The sequence below is a fragment of the Ambystoma mexicanum genome, chromosome 3p, assembly GCF_040938575.1.
Source record: "Ambystoma mexicanum isolate Mex_15411 chromosome 3p, UKY_AmexF1_1, whole genome shotgun sequence".
NCBI lineage: Eukaryota > Metazoa > Chordata > Amphibia > Caudata > Ambystomatidae > Ambystoma > Ambystoma mexicanum.
This window is the reverse complement of record NC_090925.1, coordinates 1,115,300,141-1,115,321,479: the sequence shown is the minus strand read 5'-3', so window position 1 is coordinate 1,115,321,479 and position 21,339 is coordinate 1,115,300,141. Positions and strand designations below refer to the sequence as shown.

General features: G+C 48.2%; 1 protein-coding gene across 3 annotated transcripts in view; it reads left to right on the top strand.

Annotated features, from left to right (window-relative positions):
- The window catches only part of LOC138581278 (E3 ubiquitin-protein ligase RNF14-like), a 221,707-nt gene that overhangs the window by 24,228 nt on the left and 176,140 nt on the right, over positions 1 to 21,339 (top strand). For all 3 annotated transcript variants that reach the window (XM_069652481.1, XM_069652482.1, XM_069652483.1), the window contains exon 2: positions 5,716 to 5,823. The gene's annotated coding sequence lies outside the window, so the exon portion shown is untranslated. The remainder of the gene's footprint in view (positions 1 to 5,715; positions 5,824 to 21,339) is intronic.

Here is a 21,339-nt window from a genome sequence, read left to right as displayed (position 1 = left end):
GCACAGACCCCTAAAAGGCCCAAAGAAAGAGCAGGAGGGCCCCATCCCAAAACTCTGGAGGAAACACATGGAAGCTCAGTCCGAAGGGGAAGGGACCCGAGAGAACCAGTAGAACAGGTCCGAACAAGAGGAGGCTGGGATAGGCCAACCAGTCACACAAGATATCCTCAAGAAGTACTTTCAGGACTTCGGCGATAAAATCGCAGGAACGGTAGAAACTCAGTTGGACAAGATCAGAGACAATTGGGCTTCGGCCCTACATGAGGTGAAGGGAGACATAAGCAAACTGGAAGAAAGGGCCAGCACGAATGAGACGGCACTGCAGGAACTGGCCAAGGACGCTAGGAAGACGGAGAACCTGTTGGAGAAATTGGCAACTGCCACATACAACCTGGAACTGCAGGCCGAAGATCTGGAAAACTGGTCCAGGAGGTCGAATGTTCGGATAAAAGGCCTCTCGGAGGACATCCAAGACAAGGATCTCAAGGCGGTGGTCAGGCAAATATTTGCAGACCTAATAGACATGGAGGGAGAATCCAAGCTAACGTTAGACATGGTCCACAGAGTGGGCCCACTAAGAAAAGGACCGGGAACCAGGCTCAGAGACATCCTGGGAGCCCTCCACAAGTATGGTCAGAAAAAGGAGATCCTCCGAGTAGCAAGGAAGATGAAGCAAATAAAATACAATGGCGCCGAAGTCCAGCTCTTCCAAGACCTCTCCTACACAACATTACTAAAAAGGAGGAAAATGGGCCCCGTAGTAAGAATCCTAAATGAGAAGGACATTGGATATCGCTGGACCTTCCCTTTCGGCATGTTGTTTGAATGGGAGGGAAAACAACATCGCATTACAACTTGTAACTAGGGAGCGAGCATCCTGAGGTTCGAAGAGGAAGACCCAGCGGCCAGCACAGAAGGAACTACGGGCCCGGTAACAAAGAAAACGTGGGAATGGACAAAAGTGAAACGCAAAAGCACCAAGAGGGGCCCGAAAGGCCCAGAATCAACATGGAAGCACCTGGATGGCACAATCTAAAGGTGTAATGAAAGCCTGGGGAGGGTAAATAACACAATAAGACATTTCAGGGGCGGGAGGGAAGGTGGGAATTGGGATCCAAATATGGTCTGGGGAGAGCCCGCAAAGCGTAGGTCTGTGGAAAAAAGGACTCCATACCTGCGACCCCACAGCGGGAGTGGCTAGAGGCCGATTGAGTCCTCCCAGCAGGAAATGGGGGGGGGGGGGTAAAGAGGGGGAGAGGAAGGAGGGGGAGAGGAAGGAGGGGGAGAGGAAGGGGGGAAGGAACTCATCCAAACCATGAATAGAGGCACAAAGACTCCCAAGAAACAAAATGGGGTCGGATAAGAATAACAAGTTATCCATAATGACGCTAAACGTCAGGGGCCTAAACTCCCCCCCCCCCCCCCCTCCCAAAAGGACAAAACTAGAGCGGTTTCTACAGAGAGGTACCGGATGTCTTGGTACTTCAGGACTTCAGGAGACACATATATATACAAGCAAGGAACGCACACAGGATTAGAATTCATGGCTATAATAAAATACTTCAAGCTAATGAGGGTAGGAAAAAAGCCAGAGTTCTCCTATCAATAAGGTCCTCCCTCAATATGACAATAACAGACTGGGAAAAGGACAATAGCGGTAGGTACATAGCCACAAAAATGCACTCGGGGGGAGAGGTCTACACGATAGCCACCATCTACGCTCCCAACTCTGGCCAAGACAAGTTTATACAACAGAAATTGAATAAGATGGAGAGATTTGCCACAGGCCCTATTATCTTAACAGGGGACATTTATATAGCTTGGGAGCCACACATAGGAGTGCAGGCAGAACGGGACCCCAGGGAGGACCTTCGAAGGAATTGGAAGATAAGATTGAAAGGCTAGCATTACTTGAAGCCTGGAGAGAGAAGAGGGGGGATGCAAAGGGGTTCACCTTCTTCTCCCACATTCACAGGTCCTTCTCGAGGATCGACTACATATGGATCTCACAGGACATACTTGGATCTGTAACGGAAATGGATATAGGGGCAATAGCTCTATCGGACCATGCTCCTGTAACAATTACTCTACGCCGTGGGTGTGGGGGTCAAATCCTGGGTGATCTTGATGTGGAAATTCCCATCATACATGGTTAAAGATGGGCCAATTAGGGAGATGATAAAAGCCATAGAAGAATTCTTTCTACACAACAAGCTGGGGGCACAAGCCAAAGCTCGAGGTGGGACACATTTAAAGATATGATCGGAGACCAACTCATCGCAGGGAAAGCTAGAAGGTATAAGGAGAGGAGGCAACTAGAAAGGGAGCTAGAAAGTAAACTGAAACAGGTCATGTCATGGATGGGGGTGGGGGCTAGTGGAGAAACCAGGACAAAATACAGGGCTATAAGGGGCCAACTGGAGGTGCTGCAAACGAGGGAAGCAGAACGAGCCATGCTGCACCTCAGACATAAATATTATGTAAAAGCCAACAAGGCTGATAGGATGTTAGCCAGGCTTCTAAGGAAGGAAGGAAAAGACAGAATAATCACCAACATCAAATTGAGTAAGAGGGGGTGAGTTCAGAGCAGACAGAGATACAAAGAGAATTCACCGATTTCTATAAGAAGCTCTATAAATCGGAAGACCCTGAAGAATTTACACACCTAAAATGTCTGGAAAACCTGCATCTCCCGACCTTAACAACCCAAGAAGCCGAAGCCCTAGACAAAGAAATAACAGCTGAGGAAGTGCACAGAGCAATTACCTCGATGCCCAACAATAAAGCTCCAGGGCCCGACGGATTTACAGCCGAATTCTGTAAAACATTCAGAGAAGAGCTGATCCTCCACCTAGTCCAATTTTATATAATGAATTCAGGCAAGAAGGGAAAATAATTCCAACTATGGAGGAAGCCATGGTAGTGGTTTTATCATACCCACATTTGTGCAATTTTAATCTTTAGGCTGTGTTCACAGCCACAGGAGCGCACAGAAGGGTCCCCATTGACCCAACATGGTGACTTTTCCTGCCAATTAAAGATGGCTTGTCCTTTCTTGGTCCTTCTTGTGCCATGCAAGGTGGTGGAGGTCCTAGTCTGACTTTTGTCTTCGGCAGTATCCCTTTGTGAAGCCCACCAAGACACCATTGTGTCTGTGAGGACAGGAAACAGGGGAAGACTCTGAAACTCCACTGTTTGTCTTAGCTGTCCCTTCCTGCAACCAGTTACAACTTGGAGGCTGGCTGTCCTGAAGGAACAGCCACCACCCAGAGTTTGAATGGTGCATGGGTGCTGATTGGCTGGGTTCCCTCATAAGAGGCATGGCTCCTGAGGCTGAGACAAGCTGGCCCCTGGAACAGAAGAGTCAATGAGTAAGAAGAAGAGAGATGTCCACTGCTGCTTCCAAATTGCCTAAGATGCCTGGTGTGTAATCGCTGCTGTCCAACCTCCTCTTCCAAGCATCAAGAGAACTCTGGAGAGAATGACTCTCTCCTTTATACTGATGGGACCAATCAGTCTTGAGACGACCTGCATTTCGAGCCATCCCACGACGTGCTCTGTCCTTCACGGGCTGCGTGCTCTGTCCTTCACGGGCTGCGTGCTCTGTCCTTCACGGACTGCGTGCTCTGACCTTCACGGGCTGCAAACCGCCAATACCCTGGATCTGTAGCCACTGTGTAGTGCATCATATTCTGAAGATCAAATCCTCCTGAAACTGTGCTGGATCGAGAAAGCGAGACTAATCCTCTGGGCGGTAATAGTTCTTCACTGGTGCTGCCCAAAAGGTGCTAAAATCACAGAACCACGAAGAATCCTTTGCCGGAAGCCTCTTCACTCGACCTCTGCTGCAAGATCAATTCCAGTGTTCCTTGTTTCGTCTGCCTGACCAAGAATCCGGTTTCCGGGTCTACTTGCTGCTGCATCGCTGGCACCTCATGCTGCAGCCTCTTCTTCACTTCTAAGGTACTGCGGGACTCTTGGTAAAACTTACCTAGAGTAACTTTGCTGCTCCTGTGCTGCTAGAGTGGTGAAGTGTGTGTTTGGGAGTTTGCTCATGCACGTTTGCTTAGGCCTAACACCTGTGTGCTTACACGGAGCCTTCGCTGAAGTCCCTGACCCTTTTCCAACAAAAAGTGTTACTTACTTGCTACTGAAGATTTCCTCTGGAACTTTTGAACTTTCTACAGCTTGTGCCTTGCCTGTTTTTCCCTCCAATCTGACTCTCAGACCCTCATTATTAGATAGTGATGGACTACTAAAGCCTTAGGCCTGTGGGACATTATTGCCAAGTATTTACCTGCTTTATGTTGGTTTTGTCTCATCCAATTTGACCTGAAACAGATATTCTGAATGCGATTACAAAGGTATTTTACTTACTTTTTGAATTGCATGCTGCCATTCTATAAGTAGTACAAAAGTGGTTTACTAACTGTGAATAATGCATTGTTTTTTCTAAGTTACTTATTGTCTGTGATAGTACTTATCTTTCTGAAGAATGACTTACCTTGGTGTATATATAAAATAAACCATTCTTTTTATACAACCTTTAGTGCGTCGGTGTTTCTATGGCCTATGGGTATACTCATTCTGTGTACCTCCTAAAGCCCTCCCTCCTAAAATGAGCCTGGCTGCTCAGCCATTGCTACCAACAAAGGTGGACTTTTGTAAAACATCCTTACAGAGGTGCTTGTGCCAGTAGAGTACAAGGGGAAGATTAGTGAGGGAAGGAGTTATCCTGATAGTAGTAGGGCAGTCCATGGATTGTCTTCAAAATAAGAAGACGATATTTGAAGAGGAATCAATAGCACATGGACAGCAATCCAGCATGGAGGTGATGGGAAGAGGTGGGTGGAGTTACAGGGTGTGCTAGTGGCAGAGTTCGGTACTTTGTGGAGAGGCAAGAAGGATTGGGGGTAGACCAAGGAAGTGGCTAGAACATTAGTCGAATCAATTGAGAACAGGGGTGTTTCCATAAGGGGTGGAATTGACCGCCCAGCAGCAGCAGTAGCCATTTCTAAAGTCAGGTGGTATGTACTGCTATTTGCATAATGAGGGCAGAGGTGTCTTCTGTATCTTATAGTGATAGCAAAGGAAGATGTTGCTTCAGACTGACAGTGGGTGCCGTCAAACAGATTCATAAGGATGTTATGGCATGGTACAGTATGTTATGCTGTGTTAACAGTATTTCTAAAGTGCACATCTGCCTAATACCCATGTTTGACTTAGTAAAGCTGTGAATGTAGAATGTTTTAACATATTTATACTATGTGGGCATAAGGGTATGAAAGAGAGTTTAGTATGTGCATTACCTGGTGACGGAAATTTGAATGTATTTGAAGTTGGCCCCAGTCAGTTGCGAGCAGTACCTTCAGTCATGCTTTTTTTGCATTCTGTGACTTGTAGTTTTGTTTCTGATTGAAGGCCTGAAAACGCCGAAATGCAAAAAAGAATGGATGAACTGCATTGGCTCAGATTACACCCAGAGCCACGTTGCATCCACTGAAAGAGTCCTTGCATTGGGAAACACAGTTTCCCCTCTTTACTTGTGCTTTAAGTTATTAAGAAGCTAGCTCCTTCTGCAGTGATAAAAAAAAGGCCCACAATACGAGTGTTGAAAGAGAAAATGGGCTCCTAGCAGACGGACTTCTCTTTTTGCAGCTTTCGGATAATGAGTTTGTCCTGTTTAATTCTGGCCCCCTTTCATTCCTGCTCCAGGTCTAGGCGGAAGAGATAGCGGTTTGGTGACGTCTTCTGTTTTTTGAAGCTTGTCTGGGACCTCCCTCCGTCTGATTCCCGTGCATCCGTCGACACATCACGCCTCAGGTAGTTGCTGCCACCTCTTTCCTGTTGCGACTGTGAAAAGGCTCACTCGTGGTTGTCATTTTATGTTTTTTGCACGCTATTAAACGCAATAGTGTTTAAGGGCGTGCAAACAAAACAGTCTTTGGCAATCTCAAAGGAGGCAACAGGTAACTAGCCTTGTTTATTCCTTGCCCGTTCCTTTCAAGTTCGAGGAACAGACCCTCTCTGACCTTTCAATTTATGGTGCTAACTTTGAGGCCAGGGTCATCAGCAGTTCTAATGTTTAGGATAAACACCCCCATTGGATGGATCTATATGAGAAATAATGTATTTTTATAAAAAGATGTCTTTTCTAATTTGTGAGTTCATGTTTTGCTATATGAATTAATTGTATTACCTATTGTCAAGGGGTAGGACACGTGCCCATATTGAAAGAATTAGTTCTTTAATTGAACCATAATTGATCCATCACAGTACAGATTTTGAGAGTTCTGTTAATTCTACTTTTAACTGTAAAAAAACAATAACACCCCCTATCCTCATCCTTCAAGATATCTTTTTTCTCTGGTTGCATTGCTGACTGCAGGAGTAAGCAATGTGTTAAGGTAAGTGGAGAGGGGGTCTGCGGGAACTACTTCTGCCCACATGGCATGATGGCACCCAGTTAAGGGCCGGGAGGATAGCTAGGGTCAACGCGCTCCCTTGGAAGCAAAACGACGCCGAGCAACACAGGTTCGATCCCCGGGTCCGCGCTTAGAAACCTCTTGGTATAAAGCGCGTTATTAATAACCAAATACATTAAGAACAGGCACTTTGGAATAGTTCTCCAAGTGTCTCTCTGCCTGCACATCTCCCTCAATAACAGGACAAAAGACTTGTGCACTGGTACATTTTAACATCAGTTCAATGCAATAGCACTGTATTGGCATGATGTGCAGTTGGCCAAATAGTTTTTCGAAATTTAGATGTCCTTCATTAGTATTCCAAGGTACGAGATTACTGCCAAAGTCATGGCATTACCAACTAGATAACTTAATATGGCTGACTCCCGCTCTCAGTGCAGTCATGTATACGTGGTTTGGCAGAAAACAAGGGGGATTGGAAAACTGATTTCCCCTCTCTGTGCCCAAGAGTCTACGATTGATAACACCTTAATAAAACCTTTAGTCAGCATGAATTGATCATTTATAAAGAATTATACAAACGTAAATTCATAAACAGGAATTCATACCAATGAAACACAATGGGGATAACGGGTGACGTATATACTGTTATTACACAGTGAAATGATGGTCCAAAAAAATTGTAACACCGGAACTGAGAGAGAGAGAGAGAGAGAGAGAGAGAGAGAGAGAGAGAGAGAGAGAGAGAGAGAGAGAGAGAGAGAGAGAGAGAGAGAGAGAGAGAGAGAGAGAGAGAGAGAGAGAGAGAGAGAGAGAGAGAGAGAGAGAGAGAGAGAGAGAGAGAGAGAGAGAGAGAGAGAGAGAGAGAGAGAGAGAGAGAGAGAGAGAGAGAGAGAGAGAGAGAGAGAGAGAGAGAGAGAGAGAGAGAGAGAGAGAGAGAGAGAGAGAGAGAGAGAGAGAGAGAGAGAGAGAGAGAGAGAGAGAGAGAGAGAGAGAGAGAGAGAGAAGAGAGAGAGAGAGAGAGAGAGAGAGAGAGAGAGAGAAGAGAGAGAGAGAGAGAGAGAGAGAGAGAGAGAGAGACTAGTTGTAGTCTCTTCGATAGTCAACATGTTTCGGCCGTGATGTTAATTAAGCATGGCCTTCTTCAGACGGACACCTTACTTTTGTACAGAGAATCAATCTTTTACCCCTAGGTTTTCAAAATGATGGTTTCACTATAAAGTAGTCCCAAAGAGTATGTCTTAACTCGTGGGGAGAGACAAAATAAAAAAATATATAAAAAAGCATTGGGGTAACCTTATGTTCACCCTTCACTACTTAAAAAAAGTGTCATCAATCTAATACTTACACAAGACCAAGTAGGCACGAGCAGGGCAGTTATTTGATGGTTTGTTTAAAGGTGATCTCTGCTACCCTAGATGTTTCATTTTTCATCTTCCCCTGCCTTCAACTTGTGGGAGTTTGATGTATCTTGTGCACCTTTTTCGTTTTCCCTGAAATGATTTTGAGAGGAAGTTCTCCAATGATGGGGTTTTATATTTCTTGTGTCCAGAGAGATGGTGATTTTCTGGGGAGAGGAATGGAGGATTTACTGGAAGCTCATTAACTGCCAGGTGGGTTTTTAGTAGTTTTCTCAGGTGGGGAGACAAAAGCTATAATCCCATACAACACCTCTTCCTCTCTATACCCTCTAGGATACTCAAACACTCTGACTTCCCACCTTTCTGACATGAACACCTCTGCACACATGAAAGACAACAGACTTACTCTAAAACTGTTTTCCTGACATGCCCCAACCTAAGGGTCAGACAAAGTCAGGCAATTGACCAAAATGACACACACCTGACGGCCCTTTCCTTTCCCCACAGGGATAAAAGGTGGAGCAAGAGAGCACAGAACGAGCAAGGCAGAACGCACAACACCAGAGCTAACTCAGCACGGCAGTCCAAGTGGAGGAGAAACACGGCGCAGACCGAGGGGTTGACAAGGAGAGAAGTGACCTTGCCCTTTCAGTCAGGCCTGTGAAGCTTCTGCAAACTTAGACCACGAAGAAAGGCCAGCGTGTGCTGCAGCAGATGTCTAAGGTACGCAAGACCCTCCTCTGCAGATAATGAAGCTAGGGAAGGATGCTGGTCTCAGAGATACCAACCTTGATTCCAAGGATAAAGAAAGCCAAGCGGTTCATCACAGCCGGTGAGTCGAGGGGAATGTCGATAAGAAACCGAACTGTGTTGAAAGAAAAGTGGCAAGAGCTAAATTGAACTTTGAAAAGCAAAGGAAGGGGGAAAACCGGCAACAGAAGAGGCCGGCACCATGTGGGTGTTCAGGCAGGATTACTCTGGGCGATTACCCAATAATAGAAAGGCTACCGTAACCAGAAGCCCTTGGGAAGAGGCGAAGGAAGGTCAAAGTGGTCATACAGTGGTCTTGTAAAATCCTTTGTACCGTCGAAAGTATTTGACCGACAGATGATTACAAAAGTTAAAGGGAAGTGAATCCTGCATGATGAACATTAGTACATGAACCGTTTTTCCTAAAAGATTAGCAAGAGTGTACCCGGCAGAGGGATGCTTATGAAAATGGGCGAAGCCCAAAGCCCCTATGAGCAGTGTTGACAGAAGTGAACCTGGCAGAAGGTTGTGCCCAATAAACTGTTTTGTGAAAGTAGGAAAAGCCATAGTGAACCTGGAAGAGGGAGACTTACATTTGAAAGGGGTAGGTGCCCGAAGGAGCAAGATCCAGGGATGGAAAGTCACCACCCGAAAGTTGATTAAAAGAATTGTTTAAAAAGACATCAAGATTGGTGAAGGCAAGAAGTATTGCAAGACAAGCGGAATGAAAGTGTTCCCCTTGTCATTTGGGATCCGAGCCCGGTCGAGGGAGATCAAGGGGTGAAAAGCTAACACCCAAAGTTCACTGAGAAGGGAACTGTTTTGTGAAATTGTTGAAGGCGATATTGTGAAGGGTCTACGTCCGGTCCAAGGGGTGAAGCTGTCACCCAAAGTCGATGTGAAGCAGAACTTTGTGTTTGTTAGTTGAATACATCAGGCCTCGAAGGAAAGAGACTTTTTTTTATTGAAAAGAGACTTTACCATCGAGGAACCTGATAGCTGGAATGGTACTGTCAGCTCGTGCTAGGAAGGCTTGAGCGTGTGCTCTGCTCCAAAGTCCCACCTTGTCCCGTGCTAAAAACGTGGGGAAGGGAGATCCCTGGCAATCACATCCTGAGTTATGATATGAGAACACTTCTTTCTTTTTTTTTATACCCTAGCCCACAATCTGGCAATAGGTTTTTCTTAGTATCGGCCCCTTTTATTTTGAAGCAACACCACTAGGACTACCTTATTTTTCATTTGATGGTCTACGCTTGCTCCCATCTTAGATTTAGGTTTAGGTTAGGGGTTCTTCTACCCTGCATTTATTGTTCAATAAACATACTTACAGTGCCCACTGAAAGTAGAACACTATCCCCGGAGTGCAAGAGTACTCTGCGTCTTACTCCATTAATTGCATCAAGCTGCAAATGGCACGCAGGTCCACCAAAAGGTATATTCAAGCTGCAAATGCCCCCAGAAGGGCCTTATTATGAGTTGTGTGGTATTTCCTCAAGAAATACTGTTAAATGGTAATACTTTTGCCACATGCAGTAACGTTTCAGATCTTCATGATTACAAGTACTGGAGACCTAAGAGTATTTCCCATTTGGGAGTCCCATTGGACTCTGTTTGCATTTCTTAACACTGCATGTGGTAATTACTGCATGAGGTAATGTTTTTGTTCTGCATCAATTACTGCCACACATCAGATTCACGTTTGAAATGTGTAGTCGGGGGAGAAGTAAAACATCAACTATTCAAAAATGGTTGTTTTACACTACTGTTAAACTCATAACTGCACCCAAATTATTTTGGAGAATTACTGTCCCGAACATTAGCCTGCCCAGATATCAAGGATCCTTCCCTAGACCTTCTGAGACTTTTCTTACAGGCTCACACAGGTTTCAGGCACTGGCGTAACAGGGGCCCTCGCAATCCCCAAGGTGCGGGGGCCCCTGCTAGCACATGTCCTGGGAGGGGGGCCCCACTTGGAGAAAAAAAATGAAAAATAATATTTTTTCAAATTATTATTTCTTTTTTAAATGTTTCTTTTTGAATTCACTCTGCATTCATAAAGACATTATTTTTGTAACAGAAATAATTTCTTAATGAAGGCAGAGTGACTACAAAAATGTTCTTTTTGAAATCTGAGGGCTTCTCCAAACCCATGACATGGGAGACCCCAGGCTGGAGGCCTCCATGTCATGGGGTGGGGGGAGCCCTATTACTTCAAAAATAAATCATTTATTTTTTAAGTCACTCTGCCTTCATAAAGACATTATTTCCATTATGGGGAAGGTCCTTAACGGAAATAATTTCTTTATGAAGTCTGAGTGACTTCAAAAACAAACAATGGAGGTCGTTACGACGTTGGCGGTAAGAGGTTAACGGGCCGGTAGAGCTGCTGGCCCTGTTAACCCCCTACTGCCTCATTACGAGTTCCGTGGTTTTACCAGGCGTCCTTAGCGGGTCCCGTGAGAGGTCCAGCATGCTAACAACGGGCCCGTTATTAACGGGCCCGTTGTTAGCATGCTGTCAAGACTTGATGGTCGTGTAGGCGATGATACCTCTGTCCCCAAGTTCCACTCGAGCAAACAATCAATATACTGCTCGAGCAGCCCTTTGAGGCCACAGGTGGTGAATGTCGTCAGCCGGAACCAGGAATGCCGGAAGATGTCCCCCTAACCACTGTAAGGCAAACACGCGGGTTAGATAACAAATACACCCTGTGCACAATCCTTAATGTTTATCTACAAGGGAGCTTACCCTGAGTGGTTGTTTGGAAACCCATGTTGATGTGGGGTGTTTGTCTGAGGGAACCGGCAGGGTTGCCGACAAGGTAGCGGCCTGGCAATGCACTTGAAGGATGGAAACACCACCTGATACGGAACCTGGTACTGTGAGCCAAAATATATGGCACGTGATCCAGAGAGCAGAGCCTAAACCAAGGGCCAATCCAATTGCAGTTCAGGAGGGAAGCCGAGGTCGTGTCCAGGGGGAGCGGTTCAAGACAAGGTACCAAACAAGGGAAATCCAAAAAGCAGTCCGTGGGAGTAGCCGAGGTCAAAGCCAGAAAGAAGCAGATCCAGGCGAGGTACCAAAGGGGAAGCGGGTCGGAATCCAAGGGCAAAATCCAAGATCAAGAAGCAGCGTCAAGTCCGTAGTCCGTAGTCCAACCAAGATCAGCTGTGAAGTGCAGATGAGAGTTCGCGCTTCGCTTTTGAACGCTCGCTCCAATGATCACTTGGCACACACACGTGATTGGACGCGTGGAGGAAGAGTGTTGAAGCACCGGCAGCGGAGACGCGGAATGCCTGTGGCGCGTCTCCACGGCAACCGCCAATGCAGAAATGGAGAGCGAGGCATAAACCAGCGCCGCTGTGTTCGGCCAGCTCCTTGTCGGCAAACCTGAAGGTGAGGATGTGCAATGGTGCGTGTGGGGACTTGCTGTGCTCTGTCTCTGCCGTGTATTGATGGAATTACGGGGTGCAACAGGAGGTCTTGTGGATGGGGCGTGACAGAGTCCCCCCTCCTCAAAGGCCCACGACTCCGTGAGCTTGGAGGGTACTCCCTGTGGAACCGAGCCACCAACAACAGGGCATGGACGTCAGGAGACGGGACCCAGGACCGTTCCTCAGGACCATAGCCCAACCAGTCTACCAGGTACTGCAACTGCCCTCTAACAATCCGGGACCCCAAAATAGCGCTAACCTCATAATCCTCCTGGGAGGCCAGTGGAACAGGACCGGGAGTGGGCGTCATGCGAGTGGCATCGAGGCAGGGTTTGAGAAGGGACGTGTGAAAAATAGGGTGCAGTCTCCATGAAGCGGGGACAGCGAGTCGGTAAGCTACCGGGTTCAGGACCTTGGAGACCCTATATGTGCTGACGAATCGGGGTAGTAGTTTACGTGAACCCGGTATGCGTAGGTGACGCGTAGACGACCACACCCGATCGCACAGTGAGTATGAAGGGGCTGCCTTTCTCCTTTTGTTAGCGGCTGTCCGCATCGACTCCTGTGCTTCCCGGAGATGGACAAAGGTTTGGCGTGTATGGATGCGAGATCCCGGGCACAGTCATTTGCCGCAGGAGTCCTGGTCCATTGTGCGGGGGTATTGGCAAAGTCGGAATCAGAAAAAGGGAGATTACGTGGATGTTGGCCGTAGAGTGAGTAGAAAGGGGAGAAACCAGTGGATGAATGCAGGGTATTGTTGTAGGCAAATTCTGCGTAATGTAGTGAATCAAGCCAGGTGTATTGGAATTGTAAGGCTAAACAACGTAGGTACTGTTCCAAGGCCTGATTTACTCTTTCGGTCTGGCCATCGCTTTCGGGATGGTAGGCTGACGAGAAGCGTGCGTCAATAGCCAGTAGTTTGGTAAGGGCCACCCAGAAACGTGACATGAACTGTGTTCCACGGTCTGACACAATGACACATGGCAGACCGAACAGACAGAAAACGGACCTGAAAAACATCCGGGCCAAGGAGGGAGCTGTGGGGATGCCTTTACACGGTACAAAGCGGGCCATTTTGGTGTACGAGTCCACTACTACCCATACCGTGTCATAACCCCGAATACGTGGTAATTCTGTTATCAAATCCATGGACACCGTATGCCAAGGTCTCGGGGGTATGGGTAAGGGCTGTAGTAATCCCAATGGACGGCCTCTCTGTGTTTTGCACTGTGCGCATGTAGAGCAGGTGTTGACATAAGTCTCCACATCTCGTCGCATCGATGGCCACCAGCACCAGCGTTTCAATAATTCCAGGGTTCGTCGCTGACCTGGGTGACCATTGATGAGAGCATTATGGGACCACTCTAAAGCCTGGTTACGAGTATCATTGGTGGGTAGGAATAATTTCCCTTGAACAAAAGGCAAGCCGTCTTGTAGGTCAGGATCCCGGTCAGCTAGTATCTGGGGATGCTGTGCAACCCATTGTCGAATAGCAGTCTACATAGGTGGGGGTGGAGTGCAAGCACAAACTACATGGCCTTCGCCTAGAAGCATTTCGGGATACGAAGGAAGGGGTACCCCCCCCTGGTGAATGAGACAAGGCGTCGGCTTTTCCATGGATCGCCCCAGGTCTATGCTTGACAAGGAAATCCTAGGCAGAAGAGATGCCAACGAACCTGTCTACTGTTGACACACTTCAATGACGCTAGGTCCTGTAGGTTTTTGTGATCAGTGTAGACTGTGGTCTGGTGCTTCGCCCCCAGGAGATGATGTCTCCAGACCAGAAACGCATCTTTGATTGCTAGGAGCTTTTTTTCGGTGACCGTATAGTGTCTCGGTCGGTGTGAATTTCCTGGAATGGTAGGCCACCGGGTGTAGTGCTCCGGTGGAGGGACAAAGCAAATGAAGAGGCATCTGCTTCCACGACATATGGGAGTTCTGGGTCCGGGTGTTGCAAGACAGGAGCCGTGGTGAACGAGGTTTTGAGGGTATCAAAGGCTACTTGATGTGTAGCGGTCCAGTCAAACAACACTGCGGGACTGGTCAATGCGGTTAGGGGTGCCACAATGGAAGAGAAATTCGCGATGAATCTCCGATAAAAGTTAGCGAACCCCAAGAAAGATTGCAGTTGTTTCACAGTGACAGGGATCGGCCAATCTATGATGGCTTGGACCTTGGACTGGTTCATAGTCAGCCCCCCAGGGGAGATATGAAAACCCTGGAATTCGACTTCAGCTGTGTGAAATAGGCATTTCTCTGGTTTGGCATATAAGGAATGTTAGTTCGCAGTCGTGTGAGTACTTCTCTAACATGAAGGACATGCTCGACCATAGTTTGGGAAAAGACTAGTATGTCGTCCAGATTTACTACGACATATATGTCCAGAATATCACTGAATATGTCGTTTACGAACCGTTGGAAAGTGGCAGGGGCATTACAAAGGCCAAAAGGCGTCACATTATACTCATACAACCCCTGACGGGAGCAGAAGGCCGTTTTCCACTCGTCACCAGAGCGCATACAGACCAAATTGTATGCTCCCCGGAGATCCAACTTGGTATATACAGAAGCATTGGTCAGCTTGTCTAGCAAGGTCGATATGAGTGGAAGAGGGTAGCGGTTTTTTATGGTGACCGCATTCAGGCGTCTGTAATCTACACAGGGACGGAGGTCACCCTCCTTCTTCGGAACAAAGAAAATGGGACTAGCCACAGGGGAAGAAGAAGGCCTGATGTGACCTAATTGAAGGGCATGACGTATGTATTCCTTCAGGGCCATTTCTTCTGATGGTGATAGCGAATATATGCTATATATTCGCTATCACCATCAGAAGAAATGCCCCCTTGGGAAGCGTTGCCCCATCGATCAGATCAATGGGACAATCATACAGTCTGTGGGGTGGTAGTACTTCGGCAGAGGCTTTGTCAAAAACCGAATGGAAATCGTGGTATTCTGGGGGTACCCCTGACACAGTGGCTCCCACTGTGTGTGCCCCTTCAGGAGGACTCTCATCCACTATGCGTAGCCCCCCGACTGCCCTTGCGGGACTGATGAGGACATCGTCTTCCAGTAGGCAAAAATGCTGGCATACCTCGGATTCAAATGAGACCTGACCAGTACCCCCAATCGATGAGAGGGTTATGCGTTTTCAACCAGGGAAGGCCCAAGATTATCCCGAACTGTGGTGTTGATATCAGATCAAAGGACAGTTGTTCCTTATGGTTGCCCTGGATGGTCATGTCCATTTGGGCGGTCTGTTGCTTGATCGGACCGGATACGAGGGAGGACCCGTCCACTGTCTGGACTGGTTCGGGATGTATCTTGGTTACCAGTGGAAGGTTCAGTGACTTGGCCAATGATATGTCGATGAAGCAACCGGTAGCTCCTGAATCAATGACGATGTGGACTTCATGTGAACACTCCCTGGCCGGTTGAAGAACCGCTTGAACAACTACTGGCCTTACTGGACCGAATGAAGGAACCCCGGGGTTATAAACTGAGCTCGCCTTGTCCCCCGTACTCAAGGGCGAGCTTTCTGAAAACCCGAAGCCTTGTTCTTCGGGCGTCGAGGGCACTCCTTGACAAAATGTCCACTGAGGCCACAATAGAAGCATGCATTGTCGGTTCTCCGACGCTCTCTTTCAGTTTGGGTAATAGGGCTTCGTAGACCTCCTATTTGCATGGGTTCACCAGCACCATCTGGGGAAGAGGGCAAGGGTTTTACAGAAAGGCCTGACTCCATCCGGCATTCGGACTTCCGAGCGTCTACCTGTAGGGCTAGGTCTACCAGATCAGAATAGGTGTCAGGAAGTGAAGGAACTACAGAAAGGGCGTCCTTCATAGTGTTACACAAACCTTTGTAGAACACCACGGCTTTCTTGTTTTCTGGCCATGAGGTTTCAGCCGACAACTGGTTTAAGTGTGTGATGTATTCTATCAAGGATTGTCTGCCTTGGGATAGCTCTAGCAGCTCCAGGTCCCGGGACTGGGCTTTATACCTGGTGTCAAATATTTTTGCCAACTCACTCACCAGGAGGTCGAAATCATAAAGGGCCGGGTGATCGTTTTCAAGGAAAGGATTAGCCCAAGTAACGGCAACCCCGGACAGATGGGAAAGCAGAAAAGCGACCTTTGTGGTGGAATCATGAAAGACTAAGGGCTGACAAAGGAAATGAAGCTTACACTGATTGATAAAGGTACGGTATTTTCTGGGGTCCCCCTGGAACTTCTCAGGGGATGCCAAAGGAAACTGAGTGGACAATACCACGGGAGCAGGTGGCGTGAGGGGTGCAGAGGGGCCCAGGGTTGGTGGTGCCGGATCCCCAAATTCGGCATCTGGCGGTAAAGGGTTGCGGTTGATCTGGATGTTGCCTAAGCGATGATGAATCGCGGTTGTGGCAGCTGCCACTTCCGTTCTAAGGGATGCAACAGCTTGCATTAGAGCGGCCACGGGATCCCCGGCAGCGTGTTCCATCGCCTGAACGACCAGAAGTGGCTTCACAGTCTGTCAAGACTTGATGGTCGTGTAGGCGATGATACCTCTGTCCCCAAGTTCCACTCGAGCAAACAATCAATATACTGCTCGAGCAGCCCTTGAGGCCACAGGTGGTGAATGTCGTCAGCCGGAACCAGGAATGCCGGAAGATGTCCCCCCGACCACTGTAAGGCAAACACGCGGGTTAGATAACAAATACACCCTGTACACAATCCTTAATGTTTATCTACAAGGGAGCTTACCCTGAGTGGTTGTTTGGAAACCCATATTGATGTGGGGTGTTTGTCTGAGGGAACCGGCAGGGTTGACGACAAGGTAGCGGCCTGGCAATGCACTGGAAGGATGGAAACACCACCTGATACGGAACCTGGTACTGTGAGCCAAAATATATGGCACGTGATCCAGAGAGCAGAGTCTAAACCAAGGGGCAATCCAATTGCAGTCCAGGAGGGAAGCCGAGGTCGTGTCCAGGGGGAGCGGTTCAAGACAAGGTACCAAACAAGGGAAATCCAAAAAGTAGTCAGTGGGAGTAGCCGAGGTCAAAGCCAGAAAGAAGCAGATCCAGGCGAGGTACCAAAGGGGAAGCGGGTCGGAATCCAAGGGCAAAATCCGAGATCAAGAAGCAGCGTCAAGTCCGTAGTCCAACCAAGATCAGCTGTGAAGCGCAGATGGGAGTTCGCGCGTCGCTTTTGAACGCTCGCTCCAGTGATCTCGTGGCTCACACACGTGATTGGCGCACACGCGATTGGACGCGTGGAGGAAGAGCGTCCAAGCGCCGGCAGCAGAGATGCGGAATGCCCGTGGCGCGTCTCCAGGGCAACCGCCAATGCAGAAATGGAGAGCGAGGCATAAACCAGCGCCGCTGAGTTCGGCCAGCCCCTTGTCGGCAAACCTGATGGTGAGGATGTGCAATGGTGCGTGTGGGGACTTGCTGTGCTCTATGTCTCTGCCGTGTATTGATGGAATTACGGGGTGCAACAGGAGGGCTTGTGGATGTGGATGTGGATGGGGGCGTGACACATGCTCTCCATTCCCATTGAGCCCTATGGGGCTCAATGGGAATGGGGATGGGTTCCTGGAATGGGGAAATTCCGGGCCCTCCAAGGTCAGAATGGCCCGGTATTTCCCCATTCCAGGAACCCAGACCCGGTACCTGGAATGGGGGTAGCCATGCCGCAAATAGCGGCATGGCTACCTCCAAGGTCGTAATGACCTCCAATTTCTTTTTGAAGTAATAGGGCTCCCCTCAACCCCATGACGTGTGCGTGTGTGAGTGTATTTTGGAAGGGTGTACACTTAAATGTGTAGGTGGCTGCCTGTGTGAGTGTATGGTGAAAGGGTGCACACTTAAATGTATGGGTGGGTGCCTGGGTGTTTGTGCCTCTATGGTGAAAGGATGCACACTTACATGTATGGGTGGCTGCTTGGGTGTGCCTGCATGGTGAAAAGGTGCACACTTAAATGTATGGATGGCTGCCTGGGTGTGCCTGTATGGTGAAAGAGTGCACATTTAAATATGGATGGCTGGGTTTGTGTGTGTGTATATAGTGAATGGTGTGTGTGGTTGTGTTCAGATGTGCAACAAAACCTACATTTCGGGGGGCTAATCCTTCAAATGTTGGGAGAGGCACTAACTTCACTGGTGGTGGGGGAGGGGCAACATTATTTGTGTGGGGGCATCTAACTTCTGTACGCATTTTAATGAAACTATTCTAGTGCAGCTTCAATGTTACAAGCAGTTAACTCTCTCCTTTAAGTCTGAAAGCAACCACTTATGGACTGGTGTGAGAAATTAGCGGTCTCCTGTTCCCTCTCTGCCCTTCCAATTACTCCCCTGGCATGCAAGTACTAAACCCATATCATGATTTAAATTGCCTTAAAAATGTGGCAATTTAATGCAGGTACTTACAGAGAAATAATTTAAGTTAGTAATTGCTGGGCCCTTGTTAAGAGTGAAACCCAGGTGCCGTTTAACATCTGTGCCCTGTTCTGTCTGGCAACTGCTCTGAAGGTCAGCCAGGTTGAGTCAACATAGCCCAAAATGTCAGGGGGGGAGTGCTGAAGCCCAGTCAACTCAATGGTGTTACGCCACTACTTGTCTTTAATGCCTTGCTTACTTATTGGTAATTGTCATTACTCCTAGCCCTATTCTTCCTCGTCCCTGTACTTGTGTATGAGGCACTCTGCCTCATACACAAGTACTGGCATGAGGTAGAGGTACATAGAGGTAATGCCTGACTTAGCTACCTGTAATCTTCATTACTCGTAGTCCCACTATTCCTCATCCCAGTACTTAGCTATGAGGCAAGGAGCCTCATATGTAAGCTCTGGAACAAGGAAGAGGGCAAGTAAGGTAATTCTGGGCCAAGGAGCTGATTTTGGAGGTTGGGGTGGGAGGGAGAGGGGATGTGTGGGGGCCGGGATTGTGTGATAAATAATAATGCCTGTCTATGTCCAGGCTAAGCAGGCATGCTATGTGGTATTAGTGGCTAGAGAGGCATTTTGATGCAGCCAGTCTATTCATTCCTCAGTGTGGTATGACTTTTTATTAACTGCACATTTCTGATAAAGCATCCTGCTAAATGTAATTACCTGGCTAGACTGGAATCTGGGTGCTGCCAGACTAGCCGTTTCTTACTGCGGCACTGTATATTGGTTCTGGGCATCTGCAAAATGATATGATATAAGTCATTTATAACACGCCTGTACACAAATGTTTCTAGGTGCGACAAGGGAGGGAAGATAGAAGGAGGACAAGACAAACAATCTTACTAGCCCTTGTCATTCAGATTGTGCAAGTGTGAGAATGAGAAATGCAAGAGGAAAGGGAGGGGGGGAAGTGTAATTGTAATTGGTTATTTATAACACGCTTAATACCCAGAGGTTTTGCAAGGCGTGGCCTTGCTTCCAAGGTGAGCGCGTTGCCCCTGAGCTATCCTCCCAAGACGTGCAAGGAAGAGGGGAGGGGAAAAATGGGCAGTAATGCTCGGAGTAAGTGCAGGCAGGACAGAGCGGCTCTGGGTAGTGTAAGGAGAACAAGGGACTGTAGGGTTACAGTTAAAGCCCATAAGTGTGTGGTAGGCCCGAAGGCAGTGCAAGGGTGACTGATCAAGAAAGAGCCTGGACTCAGTGAGACTCCGAGGGTAGCCAAGCAACCAGTCGGTACAGCAGAAAGGTAGGTCAGTTAGGTCAGCAGGGGAGGGAGAGAGAGAAAGCAGAAGAGAAGAGAAAAGTTGTGAGCTGCTTCCGAAACGTTAGGTGATCCGCTCATGTTTGAGAGGGGCAGGGAGGCCATTCCAGAGGGAGGCACAACCGGAGCAGAGCGATCTACCCCTCACACTCTTCCTGGAGACGCATCTAACCCTTAGGGTTGGAGGTAGCTGGGCGAAGGGCTCGAGAAGGAAGGTATTTTGGAAGAGAGCGTTGGATGTAGTGTGGGCCCCGACCTCAGAAAGCCTTGTGGACAATGCAAAGGGTCTTGAACTTGATCCTTGCAGCCACCGTGAGTCAGTGGAGAGATTCCAGGCCTGGAGAGATAAAATCCCTGGGCTTGAGGCCAAGGATAAGTCTTGTAGTCCTGTTCTGGATTAGTTGCAGAGGGCAGAGAGTAGAGGAAGTCAGATTGAGAAAGAGGTTGTTGCAGTAGTCCACCCTAGAGAGAAGCAGGGCTCTGGAGACAGTGAGCCTCTGGGGGAAAGTGAGAAAGGGAAGAGTCCCTTTGAGGAGGAGCAGCTGGTACTGGGACTTCTTGGTGATGCCCGAGATGTGAGGAGAGAAAGAGAGAGTGGAGTTGAAGATGAGACCAAGGTTTTTTGCCTCGCAGGAAGGTGAAGGAAGAGGGCCCAAGGTGGGGGGACCAAGGTTTTTTGCCTCGCAGGAAGGTGAAGGAAGAGGGCCCAAGGAGGTGGCCAGAGTGAGAGGGAAAGCAGGGGCAGGGGTCCCAATGAGAAGGATCCCCATCTTACTGGCATTAAGGCAGAGATTGTTGGATGTGCACCAATCCTGAATCGCGATAGACATTCACAAATGAGCGAGAGAGGAGAGGAGCCTGAAGGAAAGCTGAGTGTCATCCGCATAACACTGAAAGTTAGAGGAGAAGGTAGAGATCAGGTGGGCCAAAGGGGCCAACTAGAGGATGAAAAACCAGTGTGAGAGGATAGAGCCCTGGAGAACGCACAGGTAGAGAGAGAAAGGTGGCAGAGAGAAAGGGACCAAGTTGGACCTGGGAGGGGCAGTCCAAGAGGAAGGAGGTCAGCCACTCCAGAGCCTGATCCATGGTGCCCAAGTTCTCACGTAGTCGATTGATCAGGATGGCGTGGTTGACTGTGTCGAAAGTAGAGGAAAGATCAAGGAGGATTAGGACAGAAGGAATGCTGGAATCAAGGTTAGAGAGCAGATCTTCACGGGTGTTCAGGAGAGCAGTTTCCACACCTCTAGCAGCTCTGAAGCCAGACTGATGGCCATGGAGACAACTAAAAGATTCAGTGTGGAGAGTAAACTGGCCAGCTTTTCCAAGAGTCTGCCAAGGAAAGAGGTGATGGAGATTGGGTGATAGTTTGCTGGGCATGTAGGATCGGCAGACGGCTTCTTGAGGAGTGGGTGCACAAGGGAGTTCTTAAGAGGAGAGTAGAATGTTCCAGTGGCGAAAGAGTGATTACAGAAATTGGCCAAGGCTGGAGCGAGGGTATCACTATGGTCCTTGATGGTTCTGGAGGAGCTGGGGAACACCTGTTTGGACGACATTTTCATAGATCGGACTTGTCTAGAAACCTTGTCATGTGTTGTCGGAGAGAAAGAGGAGAAAGGAGGAGGAAAGGTAGAGATGGCCAAAGGGGGGGCCGAGAGAGGAAGAGTGAAAGGAAAAGGAGATA